This window comes from Rattus norvegicus, chromosome 3, assembly GCF_036323735.1.
Source record: "Rattus norvegicus strain BN/NHsdMcwi chromosome 3, GRCr8, whole genome shotgun sequence".
Taxonomy (NCBI): Eukaryota; Metazoa; Chordata; class Mammalia; order Rodentia; family Muridae; genus Rattus; species Rattus norvegicus.
Window position 1 is genome coordinate 44,591,225 of NC_086021.1, and position 25,124 is coordinate 44,616,348.

General features: G+C 38.5%; 1 long non-coding RNA gene across 1 annotated transcript; it reads right to left on the minus strand.

Annotated features, from left to right (window-relative positions):
- Positions 1-739: 739 nt before the first annotated feature.
- LOC134486090 (uncharacterized) lies at positions 740-4,099 on the minus strand. The gene is made up of 3 exons (XR_010064782.1): positions 3,724-4,099; positions 1,540-1,625; positions 740-1,441 (listed from the first exon to the last, which is right to left on the minus strand). It is a non-coding gene; the product is annotated as an uncharacterized LOC134486090 (long non-coding RNA).
- Between the last annotated feature and the right edge of the window lie 21,025 nt (positions 4,100-25,124).

Below are 25,124 nucleotides of genomic sequence, written 5' to 3' on the forward strand. Positions count from 1 at the left end.
GAGCTCGAATATGTTGTATGAAAAACTTATTTTTTCTTGGTCCAAATTAATTTTTGTAATTCTAAAAGAATTTGACATATAGTACTAGTCAACCTAATTGGCCCTGTAATTTCAAGTGAGCGCACAGCGTTAACTACATAAGCAGAATAAGAAATTAAATTGAAAGAATCATGAAATCTTTTAAAAACTTCTAACACAATTTTACATTCTGTAATTTGGGGGTGCCTGGCTTCTAGGATAAGAGTTCTATAAAAATATTATTTCAATTTAGACCTGTTTCTCTAGGTTGGCTCATGTCACATATTGTCTAGAATGACTCTATCTAAATTATCAGTTTTATGTCAACTTCTTGTTATAGATGTTATAATTTTTTAACCATATCTAATAACTTAAAGGCCAATAATCTATGACCAAGGCATGTAGAACATATTTATACATTTAAAACCAGTCAGAAACAAAATTGAAGTGGTTAACACATGTCTTTAATATTTAGACCAAGCACCATTTTTGTTTTTCTAGCTGTGATTTTAAAAGAAACACCTTGTCACCTGCTAAGTCTAATAACAAGTCAGGGATTTTTCTAAGAGAAACAGACATCAGCTCCCATACCAAGAAGCTGAGGAGCTGCTGGCGCCTTTAAGATCAGCTCCTGCAGATGCTCCGCCCCCGGGCAGCTTCTCCAGCTGACCTAGGCTCTTTGCTGTAGGTACAGGGCTCTAAAGGCCGATTGAAACTGTTTTTTATTTATTTGTTCTCTTTTCAGAAACGAGTTAAGACCAAATCAAGGTGTGAATGACCGGCAGATAAAGTTTTTACCATTTTTTCTTTTGAACATGAAACATAAAACATTTAAACAATGAGAAACAAAAACCACAGACATAAACTGACAGACATGAACAGCTTGGTGCACCAAGGACAGACAATAGACATAGAGGGAAAAACTAGATGGTGTCCCACCGAAGGGACCCAGATATCTTACCTATGGAACCCAGAACCAGGAATAAGCATTTCTCCAATAGGAGCCAGCAGAGAGGCAGGACGTCTCCTACCTTTCTTCTGTTCTCAGGAGAGCTCTGAAAGTTTTTCTCTTTCTCCAAAGCATCTGTGGAGAGTCTGGGAGGACTGTTTTTCCCAAACCCATTCTCTCTCATGTCTAGGGTGTAAACTGTCTCTAATCAGGGTCTAAAAACTAAAACATAACTCTAAAAGAATGTATACACAAAAACACTTTATCATTACCTTGTCTCTTTTTTATTACAAGTTTACTCATGCTAGCCCAAATCATCGAGGCCTTTTCTAGCCCATCTTACCCCAATACATCCCTGTTTTATGGCTCCAGGAGATAAGGGCCAAAAGGTTTTATGGCCCCTGGTTCTTGGAACAGAGCTACTAAATCAGGAGAAGGATCGGATCTTCAAGTCCTTATTATTTTTATCTCGTCCTGTCGGAGTAAAAGTTGGTCAGAGTTGATGAAGCATCTGCATTTGAAACACATCTGGTTAGGCTTGGGCCTGGAATGTTCTCTGTTTTAACGTTTACCTTTGGCTGTTGGCAGTTTTGTAGTCCGAGGGGCTTCTCTGTCCCCCAACCTAGGGCATTTTGACCACAGGAGCAGGAACTGGCTGCTGTGGGGATAGGATCAAAGGCACTCTCCATGTTAATGATGACTAACGAGAAAAATAACTTAATGCTGGAGACTGACTCCTCTCTTGGAATAAAACCAACAGATAAGGCAGGCTCCCTTAAAGGGCTTCTCTTAATGAGCACTCTCTTTCTGTAAGCAAAAGTTGAAGGTCAGGCCACTAAAGTTAGCAACTGGAATTTTATTTATTTATTTTTTTGACCTTGTTCTTTGAGGAATGGATAAATTTCTTTCTTGTTCTTGTTTTCCTTAGGGTCCTCCCCCACCTCACTCTCAGCCTTTTCAGATCATTCCTCCTGTAGCATTTCTAACGCAGCCTGTCCCTTTAAGGTTCCTTGTTCCCAAGCAAAATTTAAATCTTTCCCAGCTTTTCTTAGCTGTCCACCTCGAGATTCCCAGAGAGCGAGCCAAGGTGCAATGGCAATCGCACTCACTAAGAAATCTCTCTATAGTGCTTCTTTTTATCCTAAGCCTTTTTCTTTTAAACAGCTCCTGAAGAGCCAGAAAAATTGGGTGAGACTGAGCAGTCTCGATGTTCACTGTAGCAGCTCCGCAGCTAGTTTCGCTCCCCCCTACTGTGTGGGGTGGGAGCACAAGCACAGATAAAACACTATGCTTCAAAAATTAACGTTGGCTATCAACCAACACACCGCCACTAGAGCGGGGTCCATAAAATTAAGTTTCCTTTCACTACACCTGTTCCATAGCCGGAGAGAGGCAGGCTCTGGTTAAACTCCCCCAGTCTCCAGGGGTGAGACAGTATCTGCCAAGAGCCTCAATTTGAGCGATAACAAAAGCTGAGTTGACTCCATAGGTTTTGACTGACTCTGTTAATTGTTTTATTGTCTTAAAGTCAACAGGTTCATGATGTCGCTGCCCGTTTGCATCCAGAAAAACTGGAAAACTCAATCCTAACTCTTTCCATACTTCCGGGCAAAAAGAAGTACTTCCTGCAGGCTTCACCATTGTTTTACCTTGAAAGTTATACGGTGGTGCAGGAGGTGCTGTTGGCATACTTGCCTTCTTATTTAAGTCCTTGGCTTGTTTCTGTACAGCGTAAGTGTTTGGCCAGTCAGAATGATAAATTTCTTTCTCATAATGAGCTACCTCCTCCTCAAGGTCAGCTAAGTCACTATCACTAAACTCTGAATCACTAGACATCTCCAAGGTCAATGCCTTTAATGAGGGATAAATTTTTTTTTTGTTCTTAGATCCTGATTACTATTCTCGCCTTTGTCTATCCTCTCCTTGATCTTTTCTGTCTTTTCTTTTACCTCTTTTCCTCCTTTTCTTTTCTTTCCTTTCTTCAAAACTTTTTCTCCTTCTGACATACTCTCCTGTTGCTCTGTAAGGATTCTCTGATCTGTCCTAACAGCTTTTTCACATCGTTTATCTTCCAAGCAGGCACGGATCATACGCCAAAGCGGCTTTGTCCCCGGTTTAAGCTTGCCCACTGTAGTCTCCTTATCCAGATCTTTTCCCAGCTTCTCCCATGCTCTCAAAGTGAGCGACCCTGACATTATAAACCATGGGGCACAACGGTTACACTCATCAAGAAAACTCAGCAGGATTTTCTTTTCAATTTTAAGCTTACGCTAACCAAGAAGATCCTGAAGAGCTGACAGGAGCGGGGTGGAGTGTGAGCTTCCCATGCTTTTACGACCTTATTTACGATCGATTTACAAGCAAGGGGACCTGGCGAGCTGGCGTGTTTATTTACACACGATCTTGTGGCTCATCATGGACTCTTCCCAACAAATGCATTCATGCCCTGGACGGTGGCAATTCAGACAGAAGCAACACCACAACACAAAAAGAGTATAAGGCAAAAGTGCTAGTCCAACCCACAAAGGATCAAATGGAAAAGACAACATTACCGTGCTCCACAAACCCCTTTTTGCCTCTAAACTAAGGCTATCATTGTCTCTGCTTTTCCAGAGAACTTTATTGTCCTACCAGGGAAGTTTTACAATCCCTTATCCCGGAGTTTTATAGTCCCAACTTCAGGAACTTTACCGTTCCACTTATAGGAACTCTATTGTCCCAATTCCGGCAACTAACTGCCCCTACTGGGAACTTACCGTCGTCGACCGTCCTGAGGCTGAAAAAGTTCTGGATCCAGACGAGAAAAGATAATTTTCTCGGGTCCCCGTACAGGCCACCAGTTGTCGCGCCCACCTTGACCGGCAAGGAAGACGCAACACCGTTGGATCCTTCTCAATCAGCCTTTATTGTAGGAACACCTCATTGATAGTACAGGGACCCCGGGGAACAAAGGCACTCGCCTTAAATACAAGACAGGCTGTGGCTGTAAATTTGTCCACTGGGGATTGGTGGAGCATGAAATACCTATTTAGCATGAATATCACCCTGGCCTTGTAGGTGCTGGGGGTCTGCCAACACATGCTCTGTAGGTGTTTACCACAAACGACCACCGGATGTCGGCGCCATCTTTAGCCGCTCCCTACACACATCGAAAAGACAGAGGGTAACGTTGTCTTCCTCTTTCACTTCAGTATAATTTTTGAGACAGTGTCTCTCCCTGAACCTAGGGTCCATTGTTTGGACTGGACTGGCCAACACAGCTCCAATATGGGTGAAGACACACAAAGCTGAAACCCTGGAGTTCTCTGCACAACTTTCAGGGTATCAATTGTTCAGGCTCCTTTGCTGGAAGTTGTCTATCTTTCCTATAAAAAACTAAATTATGGCCTTGGAGAATCTTGCAAGTTTCCACTTACCAAGACTTTTAATGTTCTGTTTACCAAGTCTCAAGAAGCTCTTCTTGCAACCTGGAGGGAATGTTTTCATTTAAAAAAAAAAAGACTCTAAAACAGCATTGTTAAGGGATAGATATAAAAAGCATTAGAATTTAACTTGGTGAGTTGTCAATGAAGTAAAGTATGTGACAAGCGACACAGACACCAGTAAAGGCATTTAACAACTTTGGAAGTTTCGACAGATGTTAGAGAGGAAGTGGCATTAAGAACCAATGACTTCATTCACTTTATTGGTGAGCCGTACCTGCAGCCCAAGCTAGCTCTTTAAGTATGTTTCTGAGTGAGCCCACAGCGTCTCCATCTGCCTATGCAGAGATATATAATGAGAACCCCATGTAATTTCCACAAGAAAAGCCTCAGCTGTCAGCTCCAAAATAGCTAAGGACTGAGAGTTTTCTGCATTGTAGGAGACAAACAATTGCAACAAAATTGGTTGAATAAAAGGGATTTCATAATTTGAATAAAATTAGAAAACCTCATGAATAGTGATATATGGCATGGGGTACTTGAGATTCATGAAAATTCTGAGCTTAGAGCAAAACAAAGTTGGTTACTGTAAATAAAATTTACTTTTATAATTTTTTCTTAACTTTTATCCATGTTATTAAGCATTATATTTAATGTTATTTTTACTCTTAAAAGATTGTGGTTGTCCTGTGGAGGTAACTTGGTATGAGAGGAAACAAGCTAATTTTTATGAGATAGAATATGTGTTATAAATAAGGATAAACTCAAGGTCTCGAAAAGAACCATAAGCAGCAGGTACATCTCTACACAGTTCTCAAAATAACACATGAGCACAGTCATAGAATCTTCACTTATGTTGTCACTAGTTTTGTGCTTCTATTGGCTGAAGCTCAGAGAGAAGAAACATGAAACTCTGTCTCCATTTCTAATCAGTTCGTGAACATACAGCAATGGCTTTGGGCTTTTTAAAGCACCTACGTTGAGAAAGGGAATTCTGATAGTAGGATTTCATTTTTCCTGGGATCCTAGACATGCTAGCATGATCTCCCATGTATGTAGCTACCTCACCAGGAATTCATAGCTGTTTCACTGAACTCATGCTTTGCTAGAGTTTGAAGTTTGGCACAGATTTATATCTAACTGACAATATATTATTGAAAATATTGATCAAATGGGACCCAGGGATCTACTATGAATCCCCCACCTTTAGTTTGTAGGAAAGTAACTTGAGCATTTTAAGATTACTATTCCTATCCTAGACATCTGATTGCAAATGCATGTTGCAGACATGAATACATTGGTTTATAACAAAACTCCGAGTGTTCTGAGAGGAGTTACTCACTCCTCAAGCTTCATAAAGAAGCCATATTTTAGGACATCTGCAATGATCTATCAACTCAACTCTGTAAATATCTTTAGTAAAATGTGAAGTTATGAACTAATGTCTGACTTGTTAGGTAACGCCAGTCCAGCCAAAATACCTATGAGTATTTTAGAGATTATTTTAGGTAAATAGCATTATAATCAACAAAATAGAAATAATTATCATCATTCTCTTCTCAGCTTAATAAGCATTCCTCTGTCTTTTCTTACTACTACTGAACTTAAATATGCTTTATTCCCAGATGCAAGTAAACTCAATAATTACTCTCTAAATTATTACTTAGAAATCTGCCCCTTTTGAAACCAATCTGTTCCTCCAACTGTTAGTACAAATAGTATTATAGCCCAATTCATTCACATTCATTAATGTACTTTTCTTATTTTCTTTTATTTTTGAGATAATTTATATTACATTGTTTATTTTATTACTTGATTTCTTCCTTTGCTTTATTCTTTTCACACTCTTATAGCCCTCCTGTCTCTCTTTCAAGTTACTCATTTTACATGGGGTGTGTGTGTATGTGTGTGTGTGTGTGTGTGTGTGTGTGTGTTCCTAAATATACCTTACTTAGTCTGTAAAATGTTATTTGTGTTAATGTTTTCACAGCGGACAATTTGGTAATGGATAACTAATTGGTGTGTTTTGGTGTGTTCTTCTTCAGGGAAGATATTTCTTTGTTATACTCAGCATTCCTTAGTTGCCTGTAGTTCTTTGTGTTCCCAGAGTCTTAAGCACGGAATTGTTTTGTAGAGATATACCTTAGGGCTGGGTTCCACACCTTTGCCATTTTGATCGGTTGTTGTCTTATGTAACAGTATTTGTTTCAAAGAGAAGTATGTTTGATGTGAGTTGAGGATTATATTTATCTGTGGTTATAAGGCAGATATTTAGAATTCAGTTAGGGATTATGCTGGTTTACTTAAGTGGTATTTATAGATTCTCCATCAAGATCCATGACTTCACTAACCCTGCTTCTGTGTCTTAAATGCAATTAGAGAGCTGTTGGTTAGTGCCAAGGGTTATCTTGCCATGATGGTGGAAGGTGTCAATCAAATGTATTGTAGCTGCATAGGATTGATGATTGCTTCCTCCCTTTGAAAGCTTCAGTACGGTCAGGAGTTTCTGGGACCTGAGAACTCCTGTGTCTCTATTACATGGTGTCTGCAGCAGCAGGGACTTTCCATTCTATGGGGGCAACTAAAGGCTATAAGAATAGGTTAATATATTTTGAGAATCTCTTGAACAACCCCAATAAACAACTCAAAATAGGACTTCTCATACTAGGCATTGAAGTTTTTATTAGGTGGTATTTGGCTCTTAAAGAAAGCATTTCTAGTCCAGATAAAAAATTCATTTCATTACATATGTATTTATACATATAATTATATACATACATATATGTCACAATTTTAATATAAATAGTTAATAGTATGATTAGTTGTGACTTTCTCACACATCCTTACTCTTATTTATACATTTTATATTGTTGCTTTTATACTAAAATAACAGGAGTATAACACTGTAGAAAACAAAAAATGACAAGTCTAAAATATTATTTATCTAGCTTTTAATAGAAAATGTTTATAAACCTTTGCAAAGGTGTTAGTATATAGAAAATACTGTTCTGGGTGTCTGAACTTAAGGGATTTTAAACTGTTATTTATATCTTTCTTCACATATATACTTCTTTGCTATATTGAGTTAATGTAAATCTTTCTTTAAATGTATATTTTTATCCAATATATTCAGTGATTTTAAGGAACTTGATTATTTAAATCTTATTTAACTTTAATTTTGAAATAAAGTATATGTGGGTGCATGAAACACTCAGGTAAATGAGCTCTTCCAGAAACAAGAAGACTCTTGCTCTACAAGTAAAGAAATAAAATCCCCTGGTTTTAGCTGCAATTTTGCTTACATGCTTTTTCATTAAAGGTAAAATGAAGGGCACACAACCGTGTTCACTATGAGGCTTTCTGTGAAAATGAATCTTATAATGAAATATAGAAGTTGAATTTTCCCAGGTGACTTTTTTACCCTTCAGGAAATCATTATCATCTACAGGATTTCTATCTATATCCTCAGATTTGTCATTGGCTTCTGAAGCATAGTCTGTGTGTTCTACATCACTGGAAAAATGAAGACAAGGTATTGTCATGTCAGCACAAACTTGTTTGCAACTGTGCAAAAAAGTCATTCAGTCCTTTCACTTCACAAAAACAATTGGAATAGCAGGATGTACTAAGTACAAAATCTTAATAATTCTTTCCATTTAATACAATAATCATGGGTTGTGATAAGAAAATATATCAAATGAGAGAACTGTAACTTTTTCCCTTACAGCATACTACAGCTTTTAATCACATGTCAACAGCATGATGACATGTCTATATTTCTTACAAATTATAATCTTTCATATGTAAGTATACTTCAACATAAAATTACAATCTTATCAGTAACTTACTTAAGTGAACCAAATTATTTATGACAAAAGGAGTGAGATCTTTGTCAAAATGTTTGTATACAGTTTTAAAAATCATCTACCAATAATTTTGTCATATATGCATAAAATATATTTTTCATTGGTAGAGCTATGAAAATATCCAATATATTAAGTAAATAAGGAAATCTTAATTTTAAACAAAACAAAAGAAAAATAATTTGTAAATGTCTTTTTAGACAAAAAGCAAACATGTGAAATTACATGCACGTATCTTATATTGTGATTTTGAGTAAAATATTTGTAATTGTTAACTATGATTTAATCTTTGTTGTCATTTTCTCAGAGTATGAAATAACAGAAAGATAAACTGAAATTTCTGTAATTTTTAAATTATAAATCAATTATGGTTTACATGCTTTTATGTGTTTGTGTATAGTGGGACCTTTCTTATTAGCTTATTTTGATATTTTAATATATTTCCTTTCATTTTTCCAAGCCCACCCATATGCCCATCCTTGCTCACTTTCAAATTCATTGTCTTCTTTTTACTAATGGTTATTATATGCATTTATGTGCATGTTTATACACACATTTTCCTAAGTACAACCTGCCTAGTTTGTATAATGTTACTTGCATAGATATGTTTTCAGGGCTAAGCATTTGGTGTTACATAAATACTTTTCGTGCTCTTCCCGGGAGAAGATTGTTTGTCCTACCAGCAGTACTCCTTGCTTTCCTCTAACTGGTTTTCTAGGCTTGAAGCTTCATGAATGGTTTTTGTTTCTGACCATGTTGACATGTTTATTGGTATCAATTTTGCTCAGCTTATGTTTAGGCAGTTGTCCTGGTGCCACTTTATGGGTGTAACTTCTGACATTTATAGGACAAACAATGTCACACCCAAACTCTCCTTTTTTGGCTCTCACAGTCTTCCATTCCCTCTTCTGCAAAGATCTTAGAGCCTTGGGTGTGTGAGTTGTGTGGTAGATGGGACTTGGCTCCACCACTATACATTTTGATTAGCTGTGGTTTTCTGTAATGATCTTCATCAGTGGTACAGAGTAATTCCCTTAGGTGATTGCTGAGGATTAAACTTATCCAGATAGAAAATGGCGAATCTTGGACCTTTCTTGACCCAGCTGTGTTTGACCCAGTGTGCTAGTTCTGGGCATTCAATGGTCACCAAAGAACAAAAAATATTTAAAATAAAGAGTCTCATGGGAGAATGCCAAAAGAAAGCATACTATTATGAATTACAGAGAACTAAAAAACTGAGGGAGAGAGAAAAACCCTCTTAATTTTGGGAGGAGATTTTAGGAGACCAAAAAATTCCTTGAGCTTTCTCATTTAGAGTTTATAAAGAGCTATGGCATAAAGAGGAAAAGGGTGAGGTATTTACTATTCGGTTGGTACGCCCCTTATTGCTTATCATGGGTCAAGTCAATGAAGGGCCTACACGCCCTGTTTGTGCACTTAGCACAACCGTGGGCATGATTATGCTCTGCTCCTGTGCTGCCCACTCAGTTACAGGTCAGCTCACAGAAGCCCCTCTATATCAACCTTTGACCCTGGCTTTGACAGTCTGCCAGGTGTTTGCCACATGTCCAGTACGCTGATGCCGAAGGCATCTCAAGTATTATTATTCTTTTGTTCTCATATCCACAGAGTAACTGCAGTTATTTCTAATTAATTTCTTGGGTTTGCTATAGTCTGTTGTCTGTTGACATCCGTGGATACTTTCTAAGAAGATAATTTCACTTAGGCTTTAATAATTGCTGCATTAAACTATAGAAATATAGAAAACATAGACTAATATTAATACAGAATATAAAACTATAGGAAAAGTATATCTTACTTATATAACAAGTTATTGGATGGCTAAGGGGTGAGCAGAGCCTTGTCCTTCTTCCTTAACTTGGTTATCTTATAGCTGGCTACAAACTCTAAGTGCTTTAACCCTGCTTTTCACCTTCAATTTCCCTTTTAACTCTAACCTGTGATCTCATTGCAATATACGTGAGAAATTTTCAGGTTTCATTATCAGCATTTTCCCCTTACTACCAACAGAGACATAGCCCCTGCATACACTTTTCTATTATAAACCTAAAATATAGAATTAGCAAATACGATTGAACTGGGAAAGTACATAAGTGTAAACAAAGAGTAAGAGAGTTCATATTGTGAGTCACCTAGTAGATCACTTCTATTCTTCATATATTTTCTATATTTTCCTTTCTTCATTTGATTGCCAAACATATTTGAAATGTCAACAACCTACATAGTTTTAGGAGTGCCTTGGATTCCATAACCAATAACAAGGGAGGTTCTTCATTCCTGGCACTAGAGTTTCTGCTGTTATAATATTGTTCTTAGAGGTAACATCATTACAAGTGATATAACTGTATTTAAATTATTTGTATATGTATACACGTACACTATGTTGTTTATATTATGTAAGACAATGTTTCACTATGACATTCACAAGTGTCTTTAGCTTTCCTTAACCCTTTCATTTTTTCCTCCCTCAGTATTGCCCTCCTTTCCTCCATAAATAAAGCAACTTACATTTTCCTAATTCACTCTTCCATAGCTCCTATGAGCTAGATGCCCACACATTAGCATGCGAAGTAATGGGTTTTGCTGTGGTATCCTCATACTTGTATGTAATTACACTTTGCTTAACCACCCCTCTCCACACCAGCCTGAAACATCCTCTCTGCTCTCTATTGTTTGATCTCATTCCTTTCCCAGTTGCTTCCCCTTACGGATTCAGCTCACACATATCCCATTACTGTTTTCCTTCATTCTTTCTCCTTCCCCTAAGGTCTCTCCCCCACCTTTATACATCAGCTTCTACAATGATAGTCTAAACACACACACACACACACACACACACACACACACACACACACACTCCTAAAATTCTGCATATAAGTGGACCCATGAGATTTTTTTCTTTGTGCATTTATCTTGTTTTAACTTAGCAATGATCTCTAGTTTACTTTGACATATTTTCCTGTAATATCCTGCCTTTCCTTTTCACAGCTGAAAAATTTAAGAAGAAAACATGTTGTATGCCATATTGTGTATGTACATTTAGCTCTTTCTCAGTATTATATGTTGAGGCATGTTTTATGTTCAATGTACACTTTTGTTGTTCACTTATGGGTCTTCTATTGTATTGACTTTTGTTTCTGTTTTGAATGCTCCTACCATTTTGCTTGCCCTGGTCGGTTTCTGTTGTTGTTCTTGCCAGCTTCACAGAGCGGCATTATCTGGGATGTTGAGGGGGGGGGGGAACCGCCACTGAAAAAACGCTTCCATACGATGACTTCTCAGCAGGTCTGTGGGGGTATTTTATTGATTAATGATTGATGTGATTTTTAAAATTTTGTTATCCTCTAGAGTTGTGTGTTTGTGTGTGTGTGTGTGTGTGTGTGTGTGTGTGTGTGTGTGTGTGTGTGTGTACAAGTGCAGTATGCCAGGGGCATCTTAGGACAACATTCTGAATCATTTCTGTCCTTCTACCTTGTGGCACCCAGGTACCAAACTCAGATCTCCATGCTTAGTAGCAATTTCTTTACCTACTAAGCTATCTTGATGAAATTTTAATTTTAATAATGCGGAATAATTTGGATTATTGTTCTAAGATTTATATTTTAAAAATAAATATTTAACAGCATGTACTGTCACTGATGCATACACTGTGTTATTTAACTTGCTTAAGACTCACGGTGTCCTTCAAATATCATAGTTCAGAGGAATTACATTGAAGTATGGGTAATTGTAACTGACAGCTCCACATGACCTGAAATGTATTTCTGGACAACTTTGTCCTTTGGTAGAAACTTTTCATAGACTTTCCTTGGATATTAGCAGAAGTATGTTTCTTTTTCCTTTAAGATTAATTTTATTTTTAAATTGTCTGTTTATATTTATATAGTTTGCAAGAGGGTATAAGCCCATGAGTGCAGGTGTTTGCAGAAGTCAGAGGCATTGAACCTGAAGTTAGAGGCAGTTGTGAACAGTTTGACCTGAGTGTTGGGAGCCAAATATTGGTCCTTTGTGACATACTATGGACACTATGAACAGTTTGATAATTTACATATATATGTATGTTTAATGAGAAAAATATTTGTACATATTTTATTTTATTTTAATCTCTATACATTAGGTCATAAAATTAATGCTTCATAGAAATGACACTTAGACGCACCTAAGAGATGCATTCATTTCAATTGTTGGGGGACTAGCATAAAGCCCATGCTGCACATCTGCTATGTATGTGCAGGTGGCTCTTTTCAGCCAATGTATACTCTTTGGTTGGTGGTTCAGTTTCCAGTAACCACCAAACATCCATGTTCATTGATTCTGTTGGTCTTCTTGTCCCTATCCTCTCTGGGTCTGGCAAACCTTCCACGACTCATCTACAAGACTCCCTGAGTACTGTCTAATGTTTTGTTGGGGTTCTCATCTGCTGAGTAGAGCATCTCAGAGGACAGGTATGTCTATCTGCAAGCATAGCATAGTAGCTTTAATATTATCAGGGACTGGTTCTATCCAATGGAATGGATGTCAAATTTGGCAAGTCATTGGTTGGTCATTCTGCCTATCTCTGCTCCATCTGCTCTTTGTCTCTGGGCTTCTTGTAGGCAGGACAAATTTTGGGTTGAAGGTTTTGTGAATGGTTTGCTCTCTTTATCCTTTCCTCCTCTGGGCATCCTGCCTGAATACAGGAGGTAGTCACTTCAGGGTACAAATTCTTCACAGCTCATCATCTCAGCTAGATTTACCCTCAGAGATTCCCTGGAGTCCCCATCCCAGGTCTCTGGCTTATCTTAGAGACTTCCCTTCCTGCTGATTTCTACCTACCCTCCAAGGCCTCTCTCACTGGCTCTCCCTATGCCTGATTCCCTGTCCACCCACCTCATACCTCTCCCCATTCCCCCTCTCAATCAGTTTCTGTTTTTCATTCACCTCCAATGACTATTTTACTTTCTCTTCTGACTGGCATTCAAACACCCTTCCCCTTGAGCCCTCCTTGTTAATTAGCTTCTATGAATTGTAGCATGGCTATCCTGTAGTTTATGTATAATATCCATTTTAAAGTAGGTCTTTACTATGCATGTCCATTTGGGTCTGGGTTAACTCAGTTAGAATGATATTTTCTAACTCCATCCATTTGCCTGCAAAATTCTTAACTTACTTGCTTTTAATAGCTGTGTAATATTTCATTAGGTAAATGAACCATGTTTACTTTATCCATTATTCAGGTGAAAGACATCTGGGTTATTTCCAGTTTCTGGCTATTATGAATATGGCTGCTATAAACATATTTGAACAAGTGTCCTTGTGGTATGGTGGAAGGAACATTTTTTGGATAGAGACTTTTAATTAAATGGAAGATTCTTTTAATTAATTTAATGGGAGAGCCTTCTTATCTGCCTACAGTCTTGTACACATGGCCTGACTCTATGTTGGCCCTAAATATTAGCTTTATTTTCTATGCCCTGACTTTTATACAGAAAGTAACTTTCACTGTAGTCAAGAAAATAACTCTGAAAGACAGAAGCAGAATATCAAATATGGAAGAGTGGTTCAAAGAAATGTGATTGGAAGTGTATGGGAAAGAATATCTAAGGAACACAGGCAAGTGAATAAATAACATGCAAGCCATTTCTCAAATAATCTATATTTGACATTCATTGTATTTACATGCCTACTCAAGATAGTGAAAATTAGTTTTCTTACTGTTTCCTTTTACTGTTCACTTGTGAAGAGGCCAGAAATAAAGACTAAGCTGCAGCATCATTATTCCACACATCTGGGTTACTTTCCTCCTTAGATCAAAGATCAAAGTGGCCCCTTGTGTGCACGTGTGTGTGTGTGTGTGTGTGTGTGTGTGTGTGTGTGAGTGTGTGTGAGTGTGTGGAGATCATAGGACACCATGAATTAGTCCATAAAGGGGTTTTAAGCCAGATCATTAGACATGGCAGAGAGGCAATTTGCTCTAAACAATTCATTCTTACAGATTCATTCATACATGTTATTTTCTTAAAATGTTTTCACTTCATTCCATTACTCTTAGTCAAAAGAAGGGTGAAACATTTTATTAATCATTTTTCTACTTGCAATAATATGTTCATTTGGTCATTAAGATTTTATGTGGTGAAATATATGTAATTGTCTTTTATAAAGCCAACCAAGAAAGAGAAAACAGAATGATATATTGACAGTTGCCAGTCCTAGTCATAGGCAGATCTTGCTGTTAATTAAGACCATATTATTTTACAGAAGAATGCACTGGAACATTAATTAAACTGAAGTTTCGTCTGTTTTATTGGAATCTATGTTTGCCTAGCTCTGTGTAAACTTGCCATTTGTGTACATAGAAAGAATGGAGATGGATCTGTCGCAATCTCTACCAAATGTTATTTGCAAATACCTACTCAAGTATAAACCTCAAACATCAGAGTTGAGCTCCATTGTGCCATGTCTCTATGTCTATGGGTTTTCTACAGTCTCAAATAATGATAGAGATGCTCTCCTTACACAGGGTCCAACCATTATGTTCAGATCACATCAAAGTTTAAACACCTAGTTAATAAAAAGCAAGAATCTCTCCACTTAAAATAAAGAAAAATATTAGTAAAATGTGTGCTGTACTATTCGGTTTCCCTGGGTTTTTAGGAAATAGTTTAAAGTCCTAAACTACAGACTTGAAGTAGTGTCTGGACAGCTACACAGGGTATTTCAATACAATATTTTCAAATAAAAGAGGTTTTGAAAATTCACCCAGAGGATTTTGCCAAAACCTCTACTACCTTGTCATGTTTAATTTACAAGACTAAACACCAAACCTCAACTAGAATTGGACAGCATCCTATTGGCACCAAATCTTGCTCAGTTTAAATGTGAACAGCATGCACATGCATTTCCACAGGGCACACCTGCTTTTCACCTGCAAAACAGACGGCAGGAGTTGCAGGTCAAGGACACAGAATGCAATTTACAGTTGACAGCATCAATTTAGTATATTCTCCCTTTAGTGTGATTAGAATTGAGGTTAGTTTGTGTGAGTGTGTGTGTGTGTGTGTGTGTGTGTGTGTGTGTGTGTGTGTTCTCAGAACTACATTTCTAACAGATTCCATAGCAATTCTGAAAGGCTATTTTGAAACTAGTGAAACTATTAACAAATATTTATTGAGAATTACTATTAGCATATTCCTGTGGGGAAACAGAATTCAGTTCAAAGAAGTCTTTTGGTGAAAGAAGTGTCAAATTAAATTTTATGAGACTCAGCTTCCTAGAACTCTTGGGCTAAGTAAGGTATGGATGATCTTTGTTTTTTTTTTTTTTTTTTTTTTGGTTCTTTTTTTTCGGAGCTGGGGACCGAACCCAGGGCCTTGCGCTTCCTAGGTAAGCGCTCTACCACTGAGCTAAATCCCCAGCCCCTGGATGATCTTTGTTTGATCATTAGCTTACATAGAAAGAATGTAGCACTCATTACCTACTACTTTCTTGATTAATTTGAATTTATAATGCTTCAATTTATTCTCTGCAAAAGCGTTTTATGTCTAACAATAATATTAACCTCAGTTTTATTTGATAAAACTGAATAATTCTTAATATATGAGTACCATTAATTATTTTTTTTTTAGAAAAAAGTCAATACAAGATATATGTGGGCTTTTAGAAGTTTGCAAAAAACATTAAAAAAAAAACTAGGTTAGTATACATCATTAGAACAAGACATTCAAGAAACTTCAAAATAAATCTTCAGTCTTTTCAAAATATTTAGTTTCCCAAGTAAGGCAAACCTTGTTTGGAGGCAATGCATTTCTCAAGGTCTTTTCTTGCCTTTAGAGTATAAAACTATATAAATGCTACATTGAGAACTGAACATCATAGTAATTTTCTTGGGTTGTTTTCTGAAAACTACATACTACATCTAAATGAATCCAAGAAAACTAGACAATTTTAATTTTTCTCCATATCTTAAGGGATGATTGTCTAAAATATGTATCCTAATAAAGATGCTAAATTTTGAAAATATGAAGTTGTCGGTAAATGTTGTATACCTAATAAGTAGTGGCATTGAGATTTGCTTCTGGATGAACCGTTTATACTCTTCTTTATATATTATTAATTATTCTTTTAAAAAGGTCCCATTATGTGACCATAGGAAACCTTAAACTTGCTTTAAAGATTAGACTGGACTCAATGCCACTGAAAGTCACCTGCTTCTGGTTTCATCATTCTTCCATTAAAGTATATGCCACCATGCCCAGGATAAGAAGCTCTTTCTTACCTAAAGATATTGCATTAAAAAATACACATAGTCTGACATATTTTAAAAATACATGTTCTCATTCTAATGCTTCATGATAGTGAGACAGAAAGGATAAAATGTTTGCTTCAAATTGCTATATATTATAATACTTTAGATTGCTTTTATTTTTTATGTACATGTATGTGAGTGCACCCTCTTGTTTGAATATGCACCACATGTAACTGATGCTCATGAAAGCCAGAAGAGGGTGTTACCTGAAATGGATATACACACATTGGGGAGCCACCTGATGTGGGTGCTAGGAACCAAACTTTGGTCTTCTGCAAAAACACCAAGCTCTTTTAATGACTTAGTAACTTCTCTTGCCACCTGATATAATTTTCTTAAAAGTGTAATTGTATTATTTACTACATTTTCTGACAATAATGTCTTTAGTTGTCTTACTTGGGATTGGATTGACAACTAATTAATTGTTTATCCTCAGAATTTTTTACTACAATAATCTAGATTCCAGAAGGCATCGCAGGAGGTCCACTGCACACAGGGCAACTGGTAAGGACCCTCCCAAAGGCCTATAGCTGTCTCTGGGAGCCCAGGGGGCTCAGGAATAATCAACCCCAATGCCCCCACCCAGTTGCAATCCCCTTCCACATAATACCTTCTGTCTGGGCACATTGCCATCTAGTCTGCTCCGCTGAAGACACCTCAGCCAGAAGGGATCCCAGGAGGTCCACTGAAGACAGGGCAACTGGGCAACTGACACCACAGTCAGAAGACTTCCCAAGGCCCAGTGCATGCAAGGGCAACTGATGTAGTAGTCTGAAAGCCTCCCTGGAGTTCTACGGAAATCACAGTCTGTAGGCCTCCCTGGTGAAGAACTACACACAGGGCAACAGCTTGACTGCTCCTCTGAAGACCCAACAGTCTGAAGGCTTCCCAGAGATCTGTTGCAGTCAGGGTATCAGATTAGCAGCTTCTCTAGCCCTCTGAAGCCCTCATAGTCAGAAGAACCCACAGGAGGTCTGCTACAGCCAGGGCTCCAGGCCTACCACCAGGAACCTGAAGCAACCAAGGGACAGAAGAGGCACTGGATAGTCATCCAGACTAGCAAACACCAGATGATGAGAAGCAACCTCAAGACCATAAGCAACAGAAGCCTACATACTTTCACATCATCAGAACCCAGTTCTTCCACCACAGCAAGTACTGAACATACCAACATACCTAAAAATCAGGAAGCTGAACTAAAATCTTTCAAGGTAGATATAATTAACTCACTGAAAGAAATACAGGAAAATATGGGTAAACAAGTAGAAGCCGTTAAAAAGGAAACAAATATATCCCTTAAAGAAATACAGGAAAATATAAACAAACAGGTGAGGGAATTGAATAAAGTGGTCCAAGACCTAAAAGTGGAAGTAGAAACAATAAAGAAAACACAAATGGAGGCAACCATGGAAATGGAAGCCTAGGAAAGAGGTCAAGAGTTACAGATGTAAGCATCAGCAACAGAATACAAGACATAGAAGAAAGAATCTCAGGTGTAGAAGATACCTTAGAAGAGAATGACAAAACTGTCAAAGAAAATTTGAGACACAAAAAACTCCTAACCAAAAAATCCAAGAAATCTAGTACACAACGAAAAGACTAAATTTAATAATAGGAATAGAGGAAAATGAAGATTCCCAGTACAAAACCTGAACGTTTTTAAAAATCATAGAAGAAAAATTCCCCAACCTAAAGAAAGAGATGGCCATAAATGTACAAGAAGCCTATAGAACACCTAGAGACTATGAATACCAGAAAAACTTAGTCAGAATTCATTCATATACACTCTACGAGAACACAAATGCCAGCCTAGGCTAGTATTCCCTGCAAAACTCTTAATCAACATAGATGGAGAAATCAAAATATCCCAGGACAAAACCAAATTCAAACAGCATCTATCTACCAATCCAGCCCTACAGAGGATTCTAGAAAGAAAACTCCAACAAAAGGAGGGTACCTCCATTAACGAAAAAAACCAAGATATTAATCAACTCATAAACAAAGCCAAAAGGAGATTATCACATGCACCTATAAAGACAAACATAACAGGAACTAAAAATCATCTGTCTTTAATATCTCTTAATATTAATGGACTCAACTCACCTATAAAAAGACAGGCTACGAGCGAACCTGAGCCTCGGGACCACAGGTAAGACCAAATTTTCTGCTGCAAGAAAGCTGCCTGGTGAGCTTGGGACACACGGAAGCAGAATTTCTCTAGGACCGGGCACGTTCTGTGTTTAGCGGAAGTCCCACACCCGCGGATCCCGGCCCGCAGCAGCTCTCTGCTCCCAGACCCGGTGAGAGAGAGACCCAACCGCCTGGTCAGGTGGGCACTCCTGAGGCTGCAGAGCGGAAGAGACCACCAACACTGCTCACCCCTGCCCACATCCCTGGCCCAAGAGGAAACTGTATAAGGCCTCTGGGCTCCCGTGGGGGAGGGCCCAGGAGCGGCAGGACACCTGCCTGAGACACCGCCGGAACCTGAAAGAAACAGACCGGATAAACAGTTCTCTGTACCCAAATCCCGTGGGAGGGAGAGCTAAACCTTCAGAGAGGCAGACAAGCCTGGGAAACCAGAAGAGACTGCTCCCTGCACACACATCTCGGACGCCAGAGGAAAAAGCCAAAGACCATCTGGAACCCTGGTGCACTGAAGCTCCCAGAAAGGGCGGCACAGGTCTTCCTGGTTGCTGCCGCTGCAGAGAGCCCCTGGGCAGCACCCCACGAGCGAACTTGAGCCTCGGAACCACAGGTAAGACCAAATTTTCTGCTGCAAGAAAGCTGCCTGGTGAACTCAAGACACAGGCTCACAGGAACAGCTGAAGACCTGTAGAGAGGAAAAACTACACGCCCGAAAGCAGAACACTCTGTCCCCATAACTGACTGAAAGAGAGGAAAACAGGTCTACAGCACTCGTGACACACAGGCTTATACGACAGTCTAGCCACTGTCAGAAATAGCAGAACAAAGTAACACTAGAGATAATCTGATGGCGAGAGGCAAGCGCAGGAACCCAAGCAACAGAAACCAAGACTACATGCCATCATCGGAGCCCAATTCTCCCACCAAAACAAACATGGAATATCCAAACACACCAGAAAAGCAAGATCTAGTTTCAAAATCATATTTGATCATGATGCTGGAGGACTTCAAGAAAGACATGAACACACTTAGGGAAACAAATGAAAACATTAATAAACGTAGAAACCTACAGAGAGGAATCGCAAAAATCCCTGAAAGAATTCCAGGAAAACACAATCAAACAGTTGAAGGAATTAAAAATGGAAATAGAAGCAATCAAGAAAGAACACATGGAAACAACCCTGGATATAGAAAACCAAAAGAAGAGACAAGGAGCTGTAGATACAAGCTTCACCAACAGAATACAAGAGATGGCAGAGAGAATCTCAGGAGCAGAAGATTCCATAGAAATCATTGACTCAACTGTCAAAGATAATGTAAAGCGGAAAAAGCTACTGGTCCAAAACATACAGGAAATCCAGGACTCAATGAGAAGATCAAACCTAAGGATAATAGGTATAGAAGAGAGTGAAGACTCCCAGCTCAAAGGACCAGTAAATATCTTCAACAAAATCATAGAAGAAAACTTCCCTAACCTAAAAAAAGAGATACCCATAGGCATACAAGAAGCCTACAGAACTCCAAATAGATTGGACCAGAAAAGAAACACCTCCCGTCACATAATTGTCAAAACACCAAACGCACAAAATAAAGAAAGAATATTAAAAGCAGTAAGGGAAAAAGGTCAAGTAACATATAAAGGGAGACCTATCAGAATCACACCAGACTTCTCGCCAGAAACTATGAAGGCCAGAAGATCCTGGACTGATGTCAAACAGACCCTAAGAGAACACAAATGCCAGCCCAGGTTACTGTATCCAGCAAAACTCTCAATTAACATTGATGGAGAAACCAAGATATTCCATGACAAAACCAAATTTACACAATATCTTTCTACAAATCCAGCACTACAAAGGATAATAAATGGTAAAGCCCAACATAAGGAGGCAAGCTATACCCTAGAAGAAGCAAGAAACTAATCGTCTTGGCAACAAAACAAAGAGAATGAAAGCACAAAAACATAACCTCACATCCAAATATGAATATAAAGGGAAACAATAATCACTATTCCTTAATATCTCTCAATATCAATGGCCTCAACTCCCCAATAAAAAGACATAGATTAACAAACTGGATACGCAACGAGGACCCTGCATTCTGCTGCCTACAGGAAACACACCTCAGAGACAAAGACAGACACTACCTCAGAGTGAAAGGGTGGAAAACAACTTTCCAAGCAAATGGTCAGAAGAAGCAAGCTGGAGTAGCCATTCTAATATCAAATAAAATCAATTTCCAACTAAAAGTCATCAAAAAAGATAAGGAAGGACACTTCATATTCATCAAAGGAAAAATCCACCAAGATGAACTCTCAATCCTAAATATCTATGCCCCAAATACAAGGGCACCTACATACGTAAAAGAAACCTTACTAAAGCTCAAAACACACATTGTACCTCACACAATAATAGTGGGAGATTTCAACACCCCACTCTCATCAATGGACAGATCATGGAAACAGAAATTAAACAGTGATGTCGACAGACTAAGAGAAGTCATGAGCCAAATGGACTTAACGGACATTTATAGAACATTCTATCCTAAAGCAAAAGGATATACCTTCTTCTCAGCTCCTCATGGTACTTTCTCCAAAATTGACCATATAATTGGTCAAAAAACGGGCCTCAACAGGTAGAGAAAGATAGAAATAATCCCATGCGTGCTATCGGACCACCACGGCCTAAGACTGGTCTTCAATAACAGTAAGGGAAGAATGCCCACATATACGTGGAAATTGAACAATGCTCTACTCAATGATAACCTGGTCAAGGAAGAAATAAAGAAAGAAATTAAAAACTTTTTAGAATTTAATGAAAATGAAGGTACAACATACCCAAACTTATGGGACACAATGAAAGCTGTGCTAAGAGGAAAACTCATAGCGCTGAGTGCCTGCAGAAAGAAACAGGAAAGAGCATATGTCAGCAGCTTGACAGCACACCTAAAAGCTCTAGAACAAAAAGAAGCAAATACACCCAGGAGGAGTAGAAGGCAGGAAATAATCAAACTAAGAGCTGAAATCAACCAAGTAGAAACAAAAAGGACCATAGAAAGAATCAACAAAACCAAAAGTTGGTTCTTTGAGAAAATCAACAAGATAGATAAACCCTTAGCCAGACTAACGAGAGGACACAGACAGTGCGTCCAAATTAACAAAATCAGAAATGAAAAGGGAGACATAACTACAGATTCAGAGGAAATTCAAAAAATCATCAGATCTTACTATAAAAACCTATATTCAACAAAATTTGAAAATCTTCAGGAAATGGACAATTTCCTAGACAGATACCAGGTATCGAAGTTAAATCAGGAACAGATAAACCAGTTAAACAACCCCATAACTCCTAAGGAAATAGAAGCAGTCATTAAAGGTCTCCCAACCAAAAAGAGCCCAGGTCCAGACGCGTTTAGTGCAGAATTCTATCAAACCTTCATAGAAGACCTCATACCAATATTATCCAAACTATTCCACAAAATTGAAACAGATGGAGCCCTACCGAATTCCTTCTACGAAGCCACAATTACTCTTATACCTAAACCACACAAAGACACAACAAAGAAAGAGAACTTCAGACCAATTTCCCTTATGAATATCGACGCAAAAATACTCAATAAAATTCTGGCAAACCGAATTCAAGAGCACATCAAAACAATCATCCACCATGATCAAGTAGGCTTCATCCCAGGCATGCAGGGATGGTTTAATATACGGAGAACCATCAACGTGATCCATTATATAAACAAACTGAAAGAACAGAACCACATGATCATTTCATTAGATGCTGAGAAAGCATTTGACAAAATTCAACACCCCTTCATGATAAAAGTCCTGGAAAGAATAGGAATTCAAGGCCCATACCTAAACATAGTAAAAGCCATATACAGCAAACCAGTTGCTAACATTAAACTAAATGGAGAGAAACTTGAAGCAATCCCACTAAAATCAGGGACTAGACAAGGCTGCCCACTCTCTCCCTACTTATTCAATATAGTTCTTGAAGTTCTAGCCAGAGCAATCAGACAACAAAAGGAGATCAAGGGGATACAGATCGAAAAAGAAGAGGTCAAAATATCACTATTTGCAGATGACATGATAGTATATTTAAGTGATCCCAAAAGTTCCACCAGAGAACTACTAAAGCTGATAAACAACTTCAGCAAAGTGGCTGGGTATAAAATTAACTCAAATAAATCAGTTGCCTTCCTCTATACAAAAGAGAAACAAGCCGAGAAAGAAATTAGGGAAACGACACCCTTCATAATAGACCCAAATAATATAAAGTACCTCGGTGTGACTTTAACCAAGCAAGTAAAAGATCTGTACAATAAGAACTTCAAGACACTGAGGAAAGAAATTGAAGAAGACCTCAGAAGATGGAAAGATCTCCCATGCTCATGGATTGGCAGGATTAATATAGTAAAAAATGGCCATTTTACCAAAAGCAATCTACAGATTCAATGCAATCCTCATCAAAATACCAATCCAATTCTTCAAAGAGTTAGACAGAACAATTTGCAAATTCATCTGGAATAACAAAAAACCAAGGATAGCTAAAGCTATCCTCAACAATAAAAGGACTTCAGGGGGAATCACTATGCCTCAACTCAAGCAGTATTACAGAGTAATAGTGATAAAAACTGCATGGTATTGGTACAGAGACAGGCAGATAGACCAATGGAATAGAATTGAAGACCCAGAAATGAACCCACACACCTATGGTCACTTGATTTTTGACAAAGGAGCCAAAACCATCCAATGGAAAAAAGATAGCATTTTCAGCAAATGGTGCTGGTTCAACTGGAGGGCAACATGTAGAAGAATGCAGATCGATCCATCCTTATCACCCTGTACAAAGCTTAAGTCCAAGTGGATCAAGGACCTCCACATCAAACCAGACACACTCAAACTAATAGAAGAAAAACTAGGGAAGCATCTGGAACACATGGGCACTGGAAAAAATTTCCTGAACAAAACACCAATGGCTTATGCTCTAAGATCAAGAATCGACAAATGGGATCTCATAAAACTGCAAAGCTTCTGTAAGGCAAAGGACACGGTGGTTAGGACAAAACGGCAACCAACAGATTGGGAAAAGATCTTTACCAATCCTACAACAGATAGAGGCCTTATATCCAAAATATACAAAGAACTCAAGAAGTTAGACCGCAGGGAAACAAATAACCCTATTAAAAAATGGGGTTCAGAGCTAAACAAAGAATTCACAGCTGAGGAATGCCAAATGGCTGAGAAACACCTAAAGAAATGTTCAACATCTTTAGTCATAAGGGAAATGCAAATCAAAACAACCCTGAGATTTCACCTCACACCAGTGCGATTGGCTAAGATCAAAAACTCAGGTGACAGCAGATGCTGGCGAGGATGTGGAGAAAGAGGAACACTCCTCCATTGTTGGTGGGATTGCAGACTGGTAAAACCATTCTGGAAATCAGTCTGGAGGTTCCTCAGAAAATTGGACATTGAACTGCCTGTGGATCCAGCTATACCTCTCTTGGGCATATACCCAAAAGATGCCTCAACATATAAAAGAGACACGTGCTCCACTATGTTCATCGCAGCCTTATTTATAATAGCCAGAAAATGCAGAAAATGGAAAGAACCCAGATGCCCTTCAACAGAGGAATGGATACAGAAAATGTGGTACATCTACACAATGGAATATTACTCAGCTATCAAAAACAACGAGTTTATGAAATTCGTAGGCAAATGGTTGGAACTGGAAAATATCATCCTGAGTGAGCTAACCCAATCACAGAAAGACATACATGGTATGCACTCATTGATAAGTGGCTATTAGCCCAAATGCTTGAATTACCCTAGATCCCTAGAACAAACGAAACTCAAGACGGATGATCAAAATGTGAATGCTTCACTCCTTCTTTAAATGAGGAAAAAGAATACCCTTGGCAGGGAAGGGAGAGGCAAAGATTAAAACAGAGACTTAAGGAACACCCATTCAGAGCCTGCCCCACATGTGGCCCATACATATACAGCCACCCAATTAGACAAGATGGATGAAGCAAAGAAGTGCAGACCGACAGGAGCCGGATGTAGATCGCTCCTGAGAGACACAGCCAGAATACAGCAAATACAGAGGCGAATGCCAGCAGCAAACCACTGAACTGAGAATAGGTCCTCTATTGAAGGAATCAGAGAAAGAACTGGAAGAGCTTGAAGGGGCTCGAGACCCCAAAAGTACAATAATGCCAAGCAACCAGAGCTTCCAGGGACTAAGCCACTACCTAAAGACTATACATGGACTGACCCTGGACTCTGACCCCATAGGTAGCAATGAATATCCTAGTAAGAGCACCAGTGGAAGGGGAAGCCCTGGGTCCTGCTAAGACTGAACCCCTAGTGAACTAGTCTATGGGGGGAGGGCGGCAATGGGGGGAGGGTTGGG